This window comes from Crassostrea angulata, chromosome 8, assembly GCF_025612915.1.
Source record: "Crassostrea angulata isolate pt1a10 chromosome 8, ASM2561291v2, whole genome shotgun sequence".
NCBI lineage: Eukaryota > Metazoa > Mollusca > Bivalvia > Ostreida > Ostreidae > Magallana > Magallana angulata.
The window spans coordinates 40,863,098-40,880,501 of NC_069118.1; positions in this window are offsets into that span (position 1 = coordinate 40,863,098).

Below are 17,404 nucleotides of genomic sequence, written 5' to 3' on the forward strand. Positions count from 1 at the left end.
ATTTAAGTAACTAATGTTAAAGGGTTCAACTTGTGTAAATAAGAGTCTCATGCATGTCACTTGGTGTTGATATAGACAGTAAATTGATTACATATTAAATGACCAAGAAATCTGTGACATCAAAGAACAATGAGCGTAAGAAGACACAAAATGATTTACAATAAATAAACAACGTTAAATGTCACAATAAAAAGAACTAGCTCTGGCAGTACATGTGTGTTGGCCATTAAGGGGGCTGGGGGTGGCTGCCATTTTAGACAATATTGATCTCCTTTAAAAGAAGAGTTCCATATAAAGATAATAGAAAATGATAAAAAAAATTATTAAAATATATGAAATTTTTCTTTATCAAGTAGTAGTTGATAGCTTCAGAAATCGCCTATAAAATTTTCAAATAAATCTGATGGTTTTATATTATATTATATTTTGACCCCCCAGCCTCCTTAAAAAATGTTCAGGAATTTGAATTTCACATTTTCAAAATATAAACGGAATGAAAAAACATAAAATCTTATTTCATACAATTTCCCACAGTTCTTTAGATTAAAGAAAATTTAATTTAAAGCCATTTTAATCCTCTTGATGTTCATCTGAAATCTTGAAATAAATGTTTCATATGTGACTGAATGAAAATATGTAAAAAAAAAATGTATAAACAGTGGAGATATGAGCGTGACACAGTTATGAATTTGTGAAAAAAGCATAAAATTTACAGTTAGAGTCCAAACACAAATCATTAACTCAAAGGTAACATGTTGGTATACTATATAATATGTTTTAGTCAAGTCGAAACAGGCAATTAAAAATATTTATTCAAGCATTTGAATATTTTTACAAACAAAGGAAAGATATGCATCCTCTTCTTTTCCGCAAGAACAAAGAAGGCTATCTTTAATTTTGTGTCTCAATTAAGCATTAAATGCTTATATTTTGATATCGTCGCTCCTTTGACACATCAAGCCGTGCATGCAGTCAAATTGAATACCGCGATAACGCGCGGTTTTCAATTTGTGTGCACAACCTTGCTTCTACTTTTAACTAATTACATGATTTGTGCTGAAGACAATGGAATGAAAAGTATAAAGTCTCGGGGAATGAAAATCACTTTGCTGTAAGCGTCAATTCATTAAAAGCGTGTTCGCTATAACCGTGTTTTACTGTACTGAGCCAATGTTATCCATGTCTATTTTTGTATTCAACATCATTACATTATAGAGTAGGTAGAGGTGGGGTGAAGGTGACTTGTGTAGATCCAGGATGGCACTCAGATTTTATAAAAAAGAAATTTTGATTCGTGTTAGGTTTTTTTTTCAATTTCAGGATTTATCAATGAAATTTTATTTTATTTTCTTCATTTTCCTTTGAATTGTTTATTTGTGCTTGTTTTTTTTTTTCACAAAATAATATGCACTGGTCTTTGGCCGAATGAAAGCGATCATTTAATTACGTAATTACGTTTGGGGTTTATGGAGAGACAAATTAAAATACAGCAGGTTACGATAGATGAAACAAAACCTTTATCTGTTGAATAAGGTGTGATTTTCTATATGCTGTTGATGAATACCAACCTTCATGAAGAAATCAAGTGCTCCATCAATGTATCGTAGGCATCGGAACAAACGATAAATCTCATACTTTTCACTCACTTTTCATGAACACGCTAAAGACCTGAAATACTAAAGACTTGAATGACATGAAACTTCATACAAATGATATATTTGAATTTCTATATATGTTCTGCGTCAAATTAAATTACTTTGTGTGTGTATTAATTATATTTCCATGTGAAATGTGCATGGTAGAAAATATTATTAAATGACATTCATATCAATTATTTACACAAAAATATGAAAGACATGAAAATTTGAATTCATCTGAAAATTTAAGCAGACCTGATTTATTTTTAATACTTTTAATTTGAGAATCTCATGCTGTGTTGTCTATTGTTAAATTTTAAATTCTTCAGATTACTGAAATATTTTTGTACAAGTTAACCACTCTGAGTTTAGTACATCCGGTAATCTTTTTTGGTACAAGTTAACTATATCTGGTCAATCACTCACTTCCTGTCAGCCTTACTGACCAGTCCGGTCTCACTTTGTCTATCGTCTTCAATCTTGTTAGATGCGTGCCTCGAACCACTAAGTAAGTCTTTTTTATTGAAGTTATTGCTTAAATTTGTCAGTATTTAATTGTATTTTTGAAGTATAGTTACAGATGGAAATTTTATTATGCAGATAAAACATTCTCAAAAGTATGGCACACCGTTATGGTCTTTAAAATAATTTACATATTTTTTCTATATATGAAGTAAGGTTCTATACTTTCCTATTTAGTAATTTGTTATTTCTATTTGTTGTAGTTTTTTACCAATATTATTCACGACGGCAACGTTTTCCACACAAAATGAACTATGAAACCCGTGTGACTTTTGTTTGCGTTGTGCAAGGTTAGCTATCTGCCTGCACCAGGCAGAATACATGCAATTAAATGATCATGATCATTTTCATAAACTGGAGTGTAGATAAGATTTATAATTCAATTTAGGAAAAAAATCACCTTTAAAGTTGTGCAGTTTCTACCGGATGACCATATATGATCTTACATCTATACTACTATATTAAAATAATAGACTCGAATTTTTGGGCTTTAATACCGATAAATTTGAAGAGTACTGTCTTATGTTTCATATATTCTAAACTTCATTGGTACTTGAAGATTACCAATTTGTTTTTATTTTTTCTCAATCAAGCTTTGCTAATTAATAATCAACGAAAATTCCTCAAAAAAATCCGGAAATCATCTGAATTTTTTGGATTTTACAATCTTGCGCATGCTTATTTCATTCACGCTAAAACACGGGAGGCTCTTTATTTTATGTTTCCACAAAATCACATTTGCATAAACTCAGATATGATAAAACAAATGCGTGTAAATTATCATTGGAATTTTTTTCTGGTTATCAAAGAAAATACGGGAGATAACTTTAACTCAGAACATTTACTGTAAACGTATTACATTTGGCTGTGTATTCTATTAAGCGTTTTGGGCGGAAAACGGAGTCCGCTAAATCAAGTACATCGCCAAATGTAAAATATGTAGTAGAAAAAAAGTTACATTTTGAAATGCGCTAAATCAAATCTACGCTAACTTCACAGGGCGAAAAACAATCTTTAAGCAAGTCCTTAAAGGTGGCTTAAAGGTGGCGTAAGGTGGCTTAAAGGATATACAATCTTTAAACCACCTTTAAGTCACCTTTAAGCTGAGCTTATAGGTCCTTAATGTCCAAACTTCTTTAAGTCACCTTTAAGCCATCTTTAAGCCACCTTTAAGCATCTTTAAGTGGCATTTACGCTTCCTTTAAGTTGTCTTTAAACCATCTTTAAGTTCCCTTTAAGTCAAGTTTGATCAAGCTGAACAAAAAAAAAACATATATTAAATGCAAAAGCTCTTTTATAGGGATGGGAGGGGGTCATCCGAGTGATAATATAATTTCCAAGGAAGGGAGGGGGGGTGTTCCAGGCGGTTTTAATTGTCGCTCCATTAAACACAGGTCGCTATCATCAGCACCGCTCTGATGGACACAGATTGCCGTTAAAAAATTCTTTATAATTGTTGGGGGATTTTAAAATTATTGTAGAGGTGAGCGCAGTCTCTGTATCTTAATATGTGCATAAAACTAATTAAAGTATGTTTGTTTCCTATTATAAATTAATCGGTGAAAAAATCTCTCTCTCTCTCTCTCTCTCTCTCTCTCTCTCTCTCTCTCTCTCTCTCTCTCTCTCAGTTCATCCGGTTATTAAACAAAATAAAGATGATGAACCAAAAATGCATGATTTAATTTGATAGTCGGTTTAAGGTTTGTATTTTTTTTTTCAATTTTCATTATTTCTAACTCTAGATCTGCTAGATACATGTTAAAAATGAAAAGACTCTCAACTGCCTTTGTTATATCGGGCAGGATATTACTGCTTTGTTTGTCTAGACATAGTTTTGTTCGTTTGTGTATATCTAATTAGAGTCTATTGTTTGTCCAACTTAAGAAAACCCCTGGAACTAACACAGAATATACAAGATATACACAACAGGTGTGTCGTGTGCCCAGGTGCATGTTTGTGTATATCTAATTAAAGTCTATTGTTTGTCCAACTTAAGAAAACCCCTGGAACTAACACAGAATATACAAGATATACACAACAGTTGTGTCGTGTGCCCAGGTGCATGTTTGTGTTATATCTAATTAAAGTCTATTGTTTGTCCAAATTAAGAAAACCCCTGGAACTAACACAGAATATACAAGATATACACAACAGGTGTGTCGTGTGCCCAGGTGCACGTCAGGGTTTCTAAAGGCGTTGAATCTTAGTACATGTATGTACGAGTATACGATAAGTCTAGTGAATAAAAGTTAATTTACATTTGTAATTCATTTTCAAAGTATTATTTCCTAGCTCTGGGTTTCAAAAATGTTACGTCTACAAATTAACGATACATGTATGTAAGAGTAAAATCTTGAGGCTAATTAATTAATATACCGGTGATCATTAATAGGGGTTAATTATTTAAATATATGTATAAGGGAAAATATGTCACATACCCGGCCTGGTACATCATACAATTGTACGTACAAGTATATGTGTACATCATTTGCAATTACCACATGCAGTAAATACGTCACCGGTAATTGGTAATATTGTTTGTCATAGAATTGATAGTTTAAAAATCATGTATACAATTAAATATTTAAACATACTGGAACGGCGCCGCGATCATGAAAACCGGGAAATTGCGGGAAATTGAGCAAATACCCTAATAGTTTCAATGCATTTGATAAAAGAAATTATTTAATTTTCTTTCCTACATTTTTATAGCTATAAATTAGATGAACGTATATCTACTCGGTTTAAATTTATTAACTAAGAAAGCCTACTAGTGAACCTAACGGTTTCCATTTTGGTATAACATATATTTGTTCACTGAAGACCAAGTTCCGTATTTCATTCTAAATACATGCATGCATGTAATTTATAAATTAGATATAATTGATTGTTACAAACTGAATGGTTTGTCAAAATCTTTTCAAGTAAACACATTCAATACATTGATTCAATATCTACTGATATATAGGATATAAAAACGCTCATAAATATGTAATTTGCCGTGGCGCAGAGGAAGTGTGGTAATGCTAGTAAACTAGGGGTCCCGGGTTCAATTCTCGCCGTGGGCGGTTTTTGTTTGTTTTGTTTTTTTTCATTTTTTTTTTCTAGAACAAAAACCGTTTTAATACCTTTTCTTTCATAGAGTTAATACATTTTGTTGGAAATAAAGCACAATATTGAATTAAAAAATTTTCAATGGCTTAAAGGTGGCTTAAAGGTGGCTTAAAGGTGGCTTGAAGATAGTCTTTAAGCTGCCTTTAAGCCATCTTTACGCTTTCTTTAAGCCACCTTTAAGCAACACATATAGCTTAAAGGTGGCTTAAAGATCGTCTTTAAGCTACCTTTAAACACCTTTAAGCTATCTTTAAGGAGGACTTAAAGATGGTCATTCATCCTGTGCTTGTTAAAAAATCGTATTCCTCCAAATACCGTGCTTTAGAGAGATTCGAATGTCAACATGGTGTGTAAAAAACGTTGTTGAAGAAATGTTGAATTCTGCAATTACAAAATTAAACTTTTCGAAGAAAGGTATTTACATCTTCAAAATGGTTTGTTATGAACAATTTGACTGTTATTTCTCCAGAATCGCTTTGAGCGATTCTGCAATGGTCTACTACATTACGGGTATCTTATTATGTGGTCCCTTGAAATCATATAAACTAATGCCATAAGTTTTAATTCAATACAATGCAACGAAAAATTTAAAAAATGGTTTGAATTAAATGCACAATCTCCAAGAGAATAATGATGAGTTAATTGAAATATTCTGCAATGGTCTACTACATTACGGGCATCTTATTTGGTCCCTTGAAATCATATAAACTAATGCCATAAGTTTTAATTCAATACAATGCAACGAAAAATTAAAAAAATGGTTTGAATTAAATACACAATCTCCAAGAGAATAATGATGAGTTAATTGAACATTGTATCAGAAATATGTACAAATCAATCTGTTCTCCATTTCTTCATACTATAGCAATGGTCAAACAATTACCGTTAGAAATGCTTACAGTAACGAAATCGATTCTTGATAAAAATATAAAACGTTGAACTTCAAAACGTGTTGCTGAATATATATTAAAATTTGCCAAAAAATTATATATGTAGTACAACCAACTCGTTAATTTCTTCGTTGTGGTATGTTTTTTTTTATGTAAACAACCAATGATGATTCGTACAACAATTATATTTTTGCGGCCCATTTGACGCTTGCGTCAATATGTTTTCTTGTCTGATTATAGTGTTCAACTGACACTTTCGACCTGCTACGTAATTACGTCAGTTTTAAGCAAGTAACAGTTTTATGTTTTAATGTTTTAATTGATGTGAGAAGTGTATGATATCTTTAATTATGAACCGGACATGGGATGATATATACACGTACTTTAAACCAACTTTTATTTGCTACGACTTTATTAATGATTAACTTGATATAAACAGGTATCCAATGAAAATTGTTTGCGACTAAGCCTAGTTCAGACCCTATTGTTACAACAGCCATGCGACAAGGAGAGGCTTGTGGTGAGAATTACGGATACTTACTCCACCTAGGCACTTAATCCTACCTCTATCTTTTAGAGGTCTGTGTTGCTCTGCTTTAAATTTGTATTTCGTTTTATGGATTTTTGAGATGGTTGACGGTTTGTTATTGTAATTTTTTCATTCATTATGATAAATGCTCGCACAGACCTCACGAACATTTCCGCCCACGAATAAAAAATGGTTTAGAGTATTCGAACAGTGAATAACGAAAAGAACTGTGAACGCTAATGCCCGTTTCCCGCCGACAATTCACATCCAAATATATCGGAATTTCTGCCCAATATTAAAACACAAAGTTATCTACTAAAGGTATTATCAAATCCTAATCAATTATATTATAATACAATTTTTAAGTCAAATTATTGATTTTTAAACAAAAGTTTTGCTTACGGGGGATAACATTTTTTTTCAAATCGGTCTCTATGAGTGAGGAAAATATTATTTAGCGGCCGATATGCGCATAAAAACTTAATAAAAACAAGTTTACGTTGGATATCAAAAAAAATTTTATATTGATATGCATATTTAAGGTCTTCCGTTTCCAACGGAAGACCTTATTGTTTTCGTACTGTTTCTTATTATTATTATTTATTATTAAGGTCTTCCGTTTCCAACGGAAGACCTTTTTGTTTTCGTACTGTTTCTTATTATTATTATTATTAAGGTCTTCCGTTTCCAACGGAAGACCTTATTGTTTTCGTTCGGTTTCTTTTTCCCTATTATTATTATTATTATTTTTCTTTTTTTTTCTTACAAATTTTGTGCACGCGATTGCTCAGAAACGATTCGACCGATTTTCATGAAACTTTTAGATATAATAGATAGTGATCGGAACCTTATAGGTTTTTTATTATATTGATGACGTCTCTTCCGTTTTCGAGATATTGACGTTTTAGCGATTTTTAGAGGGGTGGCTTGTTCCTCTAACTTCTCCTAAACTATAAGAGATATTGAGTTCAAACTTTCAGGGATAGTAGACAAAAGAGTGTAGATTTGCAATTTTATTTTCATTTTGATCTGGATTGAAAGGCGCCGAAGCTCGCCTGGACCCGAAAATTGAGTTTTAAAAAAATGTCGTATTTTTTCTGGATTTCTTTGTTTAACTCTTTTCTGAAAAATATTTTGTTAAGACATGTAATGTAAAAAAGGTTTATATTTACAAGACCTTTCATTTGATAAAAAAAAAAGGGGGCTGGCCCCTCCAATTAGGGGACCAAATGGCTCTAAAGTCTTTTATTTGTAGCCCTTTACTGAGAGATATTTTGTGAAAGGTTATCGAAGCAAATGTGTTTATCTTACAGTTATGTATCTAAGTAATGTAATAATTTTATCATATGTCACGTGATTAAGGGTTTTTAGGGGCCAAAAGTCCAATATTTTGATCACCCATATCTTCGAAAGGAAAAATATTTTGAAATGCGGTACAGAAGAAAAGTTGTTCAAAATTATGTTCTCAACAAAATGCAACCTTCAAAATTTCGTTAAACGGCCCCTATAAGGAGATTAGGGATCGGCCCCTAAAACCTTCATTCTCATATATCTCTAGAACGGTAACAAATTTCTAAACACTTGTTGAACAAAATTTGTTTAGAATTAAATAGCCTTTCATTTGAAATCAAGAAAAAGGGGCTGGCCTCTCCAATTAGGGGACCAAAGGGCTCTAAAGTCTTTAATCTGTAGCCCTTTACTGAGAGATATTATGTGAAAGGTTATAGAAGCAAATATGTTTATCTTACAGTTATGTATCCAAGTAATGTAATGATTTTATCATGTGTTATGTAATTAGTGGTTTTTAGGGGCCGAAAGTCTAAACTTTTGATCACCCATATCTCAGAAAGGAAAAATATTTTGTAGGTCAGCACAGGAAAAAAGTTGTTTAAAATGATGTTCTAAACGATATGCAACCTTCAAAATTTCGTTAAACAGCCCCTTTAAGGAGATAATGGATCGGCCCCTAAAATCTTCTTTCTCATATATCTCTAGCACGGTAACGAATTCTAAACACTTGTTGAACAAAATTTGTTTAGAATTAAATGGCCTTTCATTTGATATCACGAAAAAGGGGCTGGCCCCTTAAATTAGGGGATCAAAGGGCTCTAAAGTCCTTTATCTATAGCCCTTTAATAAGAGCCATTTTGTGAATGTTTATTAAAGCTAGATTAAGTATAATACGTTTATATATCCTAACAATATAATGATTTCCTCTTGTGTTCCCCAATAAGGGTTTTTAGGGACCAGAGGTAAACAAGATTAATTTTTTTCATCTTAATTGGAAGAAATGCAAGTATTGATAAGAACAATGTAAGAGAACTAATAAAAAGCGATACAATAAAGCATTAGTACTTCACTCCTTTTTCCATATCATGTTTTGTTGTCAAAAATCAAAGTCGATGATGTCATATTTCCATCTAAAAATCAGACGGAAGACCTCCTCGTTGCTCGCAACGAGATCGTGTCTAGTTATTAAGGTCTTCCGTTTCCAGCGGAAGACCTTATTGTTTTCGTACTGTTTCTTATTAGGGTCTTCCGTTTCCAACGGAAGACCCTCTTGTTATTCTACGGTTTCTTTTTCTTTATTATTCTTTTTTTTCTTTTTCTGACTTTTTTGGAACGCTATTTCTCAATGTAAACGAATGTATGTAGATGTACCCCCATGCGTCCAATGATGAAAATTGCTAAAGGCCTCAAAGCTCGCCTGAACCTGAAAATTGGCACCAAATTTTTTCACGAAATTTTCGCACATTTTCTGTGATATCTTTTGATGTATAAATATTTAGTTAAAACATATCATGCAAAAGTTGTTTCAAATTACACGGGCTTTCGTTTAATATCAAGAAAAAGGGGCTGGCCCCTCAAATTAGGGGCCAAAATGGCTGTAAAGTCTTCTTACAATAACTCTTTACTGAATAATAATTTGTTATTAATTATAGAAGCAAAAATGTTCATTGTTAGGCTGTTTATTTATACAGTACCATACTTAAGTCATATGTTACGTAATTAGGGGTTTCAAGGGGCCAGAAATTCAAAACTTTGATCATTAATATCTGAAAAAAGAGAAATATTTTTAAAAGCAATGTAGAACAAAAGTTGCTCAAAATAATGTTTTGTACAGTATGCTACCTTAAATGTTTTTGTTTATGACCCCATTTAGGAGTTAAAGGGTCGGCCCCTAAAACATATTTGTACATATATCTCAAGAACGGTTAACATTTCTTGAACACTTGTAGAACAAAATATGTTTGTATTTGCAAGACCTTTCATTTGATATCAAGAAAAAGGGGCTGGCCTCTCAAATTAGGGGCCAAGAGGGCTCTTATGTCTTCTTACAATAACTCTTTACTGAACAATAATTTGTTATTAAATATAGAAGCAAAAATGTTGTTTGTACATCTGTTCATCTAAACAGTACCATACCTAAGTCATAAATTATGTAATTAGGGGTTTCAAGGGGCCATAATTCAATATTTTGATCGTTAATATCTGAAAAAGGATAAATATTTTGAAAAGCAATGTAGAACAAAAGTGGTTAAAAATAATGTTTTTAACAATATGATACCAAACATTTTGTTGTTAGTGGCCCCGGTAAGTGGTTAAAGGGTCGGCCCCTAAAATACAGTTGTTTAGATATCTCGAAAACGGTTGACAATTCATGAACACTTCTAGAACAAAATATGTTTATATTAGCGAGACCTTTTATTTGATATCAAGAAAAAGGGGCTGGCCCCTCAAATTAAGGGCCTGAAGGGCTACAAAGTCTTTTTATAATAACTCTTTTCTGATCAAGAATTTGATATAAATCATAAAGCAACAAAGGAGCTTTTATTAAGCTTAATTTAAACTGAAATCTGTTTTAAAATCGGACGATGCATTACAGAGATATTGGGATTTAAAAATTGAGTTTTCCGGAAATTTTGATTCCACGTTCTTGGTTAAGGAAATAGTGTTGTGTTCAAAGATAAATTAACTCGTACCTAAAATAATTCGGAAACTGTTAATTCGTACTTAAACACAATCGATTTTTTTTGTTAAGTCGTTCTTGAAATCGGAAAGGTTTTTGTTAAGTCGTACTTAAAATAATTCGTATTTTGTTAAGTCGTACCAGGACTAATTCGATTTTTTTCATCTTTGTATTTTAGTTTTTCTTGCAATTGGTATAAGAGCTCTGCTTCTTACAGGAACTTACAGCTTTACTTCCAACATGAAAGGAAGACCCACTCGTTTCTTTGCAACGAGCTTTGCTCTAGTTATTATTATTATTTTTTTTTTTCCAAATTTTGTGCACGAGATTTCTCGAAATCTATTCGACCGATCTCAACCATTTTTTCACAGATTGTTGGGCGTGATCTAAACTTCATACGTTTTTCTTAATTTTTTCGTAGTCACTTCCGGTACCGAATTGTCGGCCATTTTGTAATTTTTGACGACCCATTTTGTGCAGCTATAAACTCGGAAACCATAAGAGATATGAATATGAAATTTTCAGGATAGGTAGACTATAGTTTGAAGTTGTGCAGCATGTAGTTGCTTAATGCCTGTTGCGCCATTTCTTGGAGCTCGCCTGGGCACGAAAATTGGGCACGAATTTTCATTCAAAATTTTCACACGTTTTGATTTATATCTTTTTATCAGTTGATATTTTGTTTAGACATATATAACAAAAGTGGTAGAGAATCAAAAGTTCTTTCCAACAAAATCAATAAAAAGGGGCTGGCCCCTTTATTAAGGGGCCAAGGCACTCTTAAACTCTATTACAAATAACTTAAAAACGATAAAGATTTTGTAATGCAATATAGAAGCAAAGTTGTTGATCGTACCAATATCTATTAGAAAAAATTATTGCCACGCCCATTTATTACGTAATTAGGGATTTTTAGGGGCCAAAGTACTTAAACTTTGACGCAATATAACTAGAAAAGTAGACATTTTTTGTTAGACATGATAGAAGAGAAAATGTTTAAATTTATGATTTAAATCGATTCCACTTATCAAAACACGAATTCCCGTCCCCATTAAGGATCTAGAGGGCTGGCCCCTAAAATATTCATACATTTGTATCTCAAAAATGATCAACAATTTTAGATGGGTGTAAGAACAAAAATTGTTAGTATTCTTAAGACCTTTTCAAAGAAATCAAGAAAAAGGGGCTGGCCCCCTTTTTTGGGGGGGGGGGGGGGAAGAAACTTGTAAAGTATATTACAAATTACATAAAAACGATTAAGATTTCGTAATGCATTATAAAAGCAAAGTTGTTAATTGTAGCAATATCTATCTGGAAAACTCATTGCAACACCCATTTATTACGTAATTAGGGATTTGTATACATTATCTGAAAGTGTGTGTGTGTGTGTGTGTGTGTGGGGGGGGGGGGGGGTAATTCTAAAATTATATCGATTATTCATGGTATGATTAAAAACAGAAATCGCAAGGAAGACCTACTCGTTACTCGTAACGAGATCGTATCTAGTTATTATTATTTTTTTCTACAAATTTTGTGCACGCGATATCTCGAAAACTATTCGGCCGATTTCGACCATTTTTTCACAGATGATTGCCAGTGGTCATAATTCTAGAAGTTTTTTGAAATTTTGAAATCGTCACTTCCGGTTCCGATTTACGGCCGATTTTGTAAGTTTTTACGACCCATTTTGTGCAGACATAAACTCAGAGACTATCAGAGATATAATTATGAAATTTTCAGGATAGGTAGACCATAGATTGTAGTTGTGCACAAAGTAGTTTTTTAGCGCCAGTGGCGCAAAGTTTAGGAGCTCGCCTGGGCTCGAAAAATGGATACAAATTTTGAATCAAAATTTTCATACATTTTGATCTGTATCTTTTTATCAGTTAATATTTTGATAAGACATATATAACAAAAGTAGTAGATAATCAACAGTTCTTTCCAACAAAATCAAGAAAAAGGGGCTTGCCCCTTTATTAAGGGGCCAAGACACCTGTAAACTCTAATACAAATAACTTTAAAACGATTAAGATTTAATAATGCATTATAGAAGCAAAGTTGTTGATCGTCACAATATCTGTCAGGAAAAATTATTGCCACGCCCATTTGTTACGTAATTAGGGATTTTTTGGGGCCAAAGTACTAAAAATTTGACGCAATATATATAGAGAAGGAGACATATTTTGTTAAGCACTGTAGAAGAGAAAATGCTTGCATTGATGATTCCCATCGATTCCATCAATCAAAATACCAATCTCTGTCCCCATTAGGGAACTAGAGGGCTGGCCCCTTAAATATTCAAACATTTGTATCTAAAAAATGATAAACAATTTTAAATAGATGTAAGAACAAAAAATGTTAGAATTTGTAAGACCTTTCGATTGAATTCAAGAAAAAGGGGCTGGCCCCTTAAATTAGGGGCCAAGATACTCGTAAACTCTATTACAAATAACTTAAAAACGATCAAGATTGTGTAATGCATTATAGAAGCAAAGTTGTTGATCGTAACAATATCTATCAGGAAAAATCATTGCCACGCCCCTTTATTACGTAATTAGGGATTTTTAGGGGCCAAAGTACTTAAACTTTGACGCAATATATCTAAAGAAGGAAAATTATTTTGTTAAGCATTGTAGAAGAGAAAATATTTGCATTGATGATTTTATTCAATTCCATTAATCAAAACACCAATGTTTGTCCCCATTAGGGATCTAGAGGGCTGGCCCCTAAAATATTCAATCATTTTTATTTCAAAAATGATCTAGAATTCTAGATAAGTGTAAGAACAAAAAATGTTAGTATTCGTAAGACCTTTCGAATGAACTTAAGAAAAAGGGGCTGGCCCCTCTATTTAGGGGCCAAGACTCTCGTAAACTCTATTACAAATAACTTAAAAACGATAAAGATATTGAAATGCATTATAGAAGCAAAGTTGTAGATATTACCAATATCTGTTAGAAAAAATCATTGCCCCGCCCATTTATTACGTAATAAGGGAATTTTAGGGGCCAAAGTACTAAAACTTTGACGCAATATATCTAGAGAAGGAGACATATTTTGTTAAGCATTGTAGAACAGAAAATGTCTGTATTGGTGATTCTAATCAATTCCACTAATCAAAACACCAATGTCTGTCCCCATTAATGATCTCGAGGGCCGGCCCCTGAAATATTCAATCATTTGTATCTCAAAAATGAACAACAATTTTTGATAGGTGAAAGAACAAAAAAATGTTTGTATTCGTGAGACCTTTTGAATGAACTCAAGAAAAGGGGCTGGTCCCTTAAATTAGGGGCCAAGACACCCGTAAACTCTATTACACATACCTTAAAAACGATCAAGATTTTGTAATGCATTATAGAAACAAAGTTGTTGATCGTAGCAATATCAGTTTGTAAAATTCATTTCAACACCCATTGATGACGTAATAAGGGATTTAGGGTACTAAAATCTTAAATCTTTAATGTGCTGTATGTGAAAAACCAAAACTCTTTGTTAAGTATTTTCAAGGATATTGACAATTGTATACATTATTTGAAATGGAGTGGCTGAAGGGACCTCTGAAATTTCATTGTTATTTTAATCGTATCGCTTAAAAATTGAACGGAAGACCTACTCGTTACTCGTAACGAGATCGTATCTAGTTAAGGTCTTCCGTTTCCAACGGAAGACCTTATTGTTTTCGTACTGTTTCTTATTATTATTATTATTTATTATTATTATTATTTTTTTCCAAATTTTGTGCACGCGATTTCTCGGAATCTATTCGACCGATCTCAACCATTTCTTCACAGATGTTAGGGCGTGATCTAAACTTAATACATTTTGCTTAATTTTTTCGTAGTCACTTCCGGTACCGAATTGTCGGCCATTTTGTTATTTTTGACGACCCATTTTGTGCAGCTATAAACTCGGAAACCATAAGAGATATGAATATCAAATTTTCAGGAAAGGTAGACGATAGTTTGGAGTTTTGCAGCATGTAGTTGTTTAATGCCTGTTGCGCCATTTCTTGGAGCTCGCCTGGGCACGAAAATTGGGTACGAATTTTCATTCAAAATTTTCACACGTTTTGATTTATATCTTTTTATCAGTTGATATTTTGATAAGACATATATAACAAAAGAGGTAGAGAATGAAAAGTTCTTTCCAACAAAATCAAGAAAAAGGGGCTGACCCCTTTTTTTAGGGGCCAAAACACTTTTAAACTCTATTACAAATAACTTAAAAACGATAAAGATTTTGTAATGCTTTATAGAAGCAAAGTTGTTGATCGTACCAATATCTATTATAAAAAATTATTACCACTCCCATTTATTACGTAATTAGGGATTTTTAGGGGCCAAAATACTTAAACTTTGACGCAATATAACTAGAGAAGTAGAAATATTTTGTTAGACATCATAGAAGAGAAAATGTTTGAAATAATGATTTAAATCAATTCCACTTATCAAAACACGAATTTCTGTCCCCATTAAGGATTTATAGGGCTGGCCCCTAAAATATTCAAATATTTGTATCTCAAAAATAATCAACAATTTTATATAGGTGTAAGAACAAAAATTGTCAGTATTCTTAAGACCTTTTCAAAGAAATCAAGAAAAAGGGGCCGGCCCCTTAAATTAGGGGCCAGATCACTCTCCAACTCTATTACAAATACCTTAAAAACAATAAAGATTTTGTAATGCATTATAGAAGCAAAGTTGTTGATCGTAACAATATCAGTTTGCAAAACTCATAGCCACACCCATTGATGACGTAATTAGGAATTTTTAGGTGATTAAAACATTAAATCTTTAAATGTGCTGTATGTGAAATGTGAGTGAAAATTCTGAAATTTCATTGATATTTTAATGGTATCGTTTGAAAAATTGAACGGAAGACCTCCTCGTTACTCGTAACGAGATCGTATCTAGTTATTATTATTTTTTTCCAAATTTTGTGCACGAGATTTCTCGGAATCTATTCGACCGATCTCAACCATTTCTTCACAGATGTTAGGGCGTGATCTAAACTTAATACATTTTTCTTCATTTTTTCGTAGTCACTTCCGGTACCGAATTGTCGGCCATTTTGTAATTTTTGACGACCCATTTTGTGCAGCTATAAACTCGGAAACAATAAGAGATATGAATATGAAATCTTCAGGATAGGTAGACGACAGTTTGAAGTTGTGCAGCATGTAGTTGTTTAATGCCTGTTGCGCCATTTCTTGGAGCTCGCCTGGGCACGAAAATTGGGTATGAATTTTAATTCAAAATTTTCACAAGTTTTGATTTATATCTTTTTATCAGTTGATATTTTGTTAAGACATATAAAACAAAAGTGGTAGATAATCAAAAGTTCTTTCCAACAAAATCAAGAAAAAGGGGCTGGCCCCTTTATTTAGGGGCCAAGGCACTCTTAAACTCTATTACAAATAACTTAAAAACGATAAAGATTTTGTAATGCATTATAGAAGCAAAGTTGTTGATCGTACCAATATCTATTAGAAAAAATCATTGCTACGCCCATTTATTACGTAATTAGGAATTTTTAGGGGCCAGAGTACTTTAACTTTGACGCAATATAACTAGAGATGTAGACATATTTTGTTAGACATCATAGAAGAGAAAATGTTTGAATTTATGATTTGAATTGATTCCACTTATCAAAACACGAATTTCCGTCCCCATTAAGGATCAAGAGGGCTGGCCCCTAAAATATTCAAACATTTGTATCTCAAAAATGAACAACAATTTTAAATAGATGTCAGAACAAAAAATGTTAGAATTTGTGAGACCTTTCGATTGAATTTAAGAAAAAGGGTCTGGCCCTTAAAATTAGGGGCCAAGACAGTCGTAACTTCTATTACAGATATCTTAAAAACGATAAAGATTTTGTAATGCATTATAGAAGCAAAGTTGTTGATCGTACCAATATCTATTAGAAAAAATCATTGCCACGCCCATTTATTACGTAATTAGGAATTTTTAGGGGCCAGAGTACTTACACTTTGACGCAATATAACTAAAGAAGTAGAAATATTTTGTTAGACATCATAGAAGAGAAAATGTTTGAATTTATGATTTAAATCGATTCCATCAATCAAAATACCAAAGTCTGTCCCCATTAAGGATCTAGAGGGCTGGCCCCTAAAATATTCATACATTTGTATCTCAAAAATGAACAACAATTTTAAATAGATGTCAGAACAAAAAATGTTAGAATTTGTGAGACCTTTCGATTGAATTTAAGAAAAAGGGGCTGGCCCCTTAAATTAGGGGCCAAGACACTGTTAAACTCTATTACAAATAACTTAAAAATGATAAAGATTTTGTAATGCATTATAGAAGCAAAGTTGTTGATCGTAACAATATCTATCAGGAAAAATCATTGCCACGCCCATTTATTACGTAATTAGGGATTTTTAGGGGTCAAAGTACTTAACCGTTGATGCAATATATCTAGAGAAGGAGACATATTTTGTTAAGCATAGTGGAAGGGAAAATGCTTGCATTGATGATTCTCATCGATTCCATCAATCAAAATACCAATGTCTGTCCCCATTAAGGATCTAGAGGACTGGCCCCTAAAATATTCAATCATCTGTATCAAAAAAAATTGATCAACAATTTTAGATACTTATAAGAACAAATATTGTTAGTATTTGTGAGACCTTTTGAATGAACTCAGGAAAAAGGGACTGACCCCTTACATTAGGGGTTAAGCCACTCGTAAAGTCTATTTCACATACCTTAAA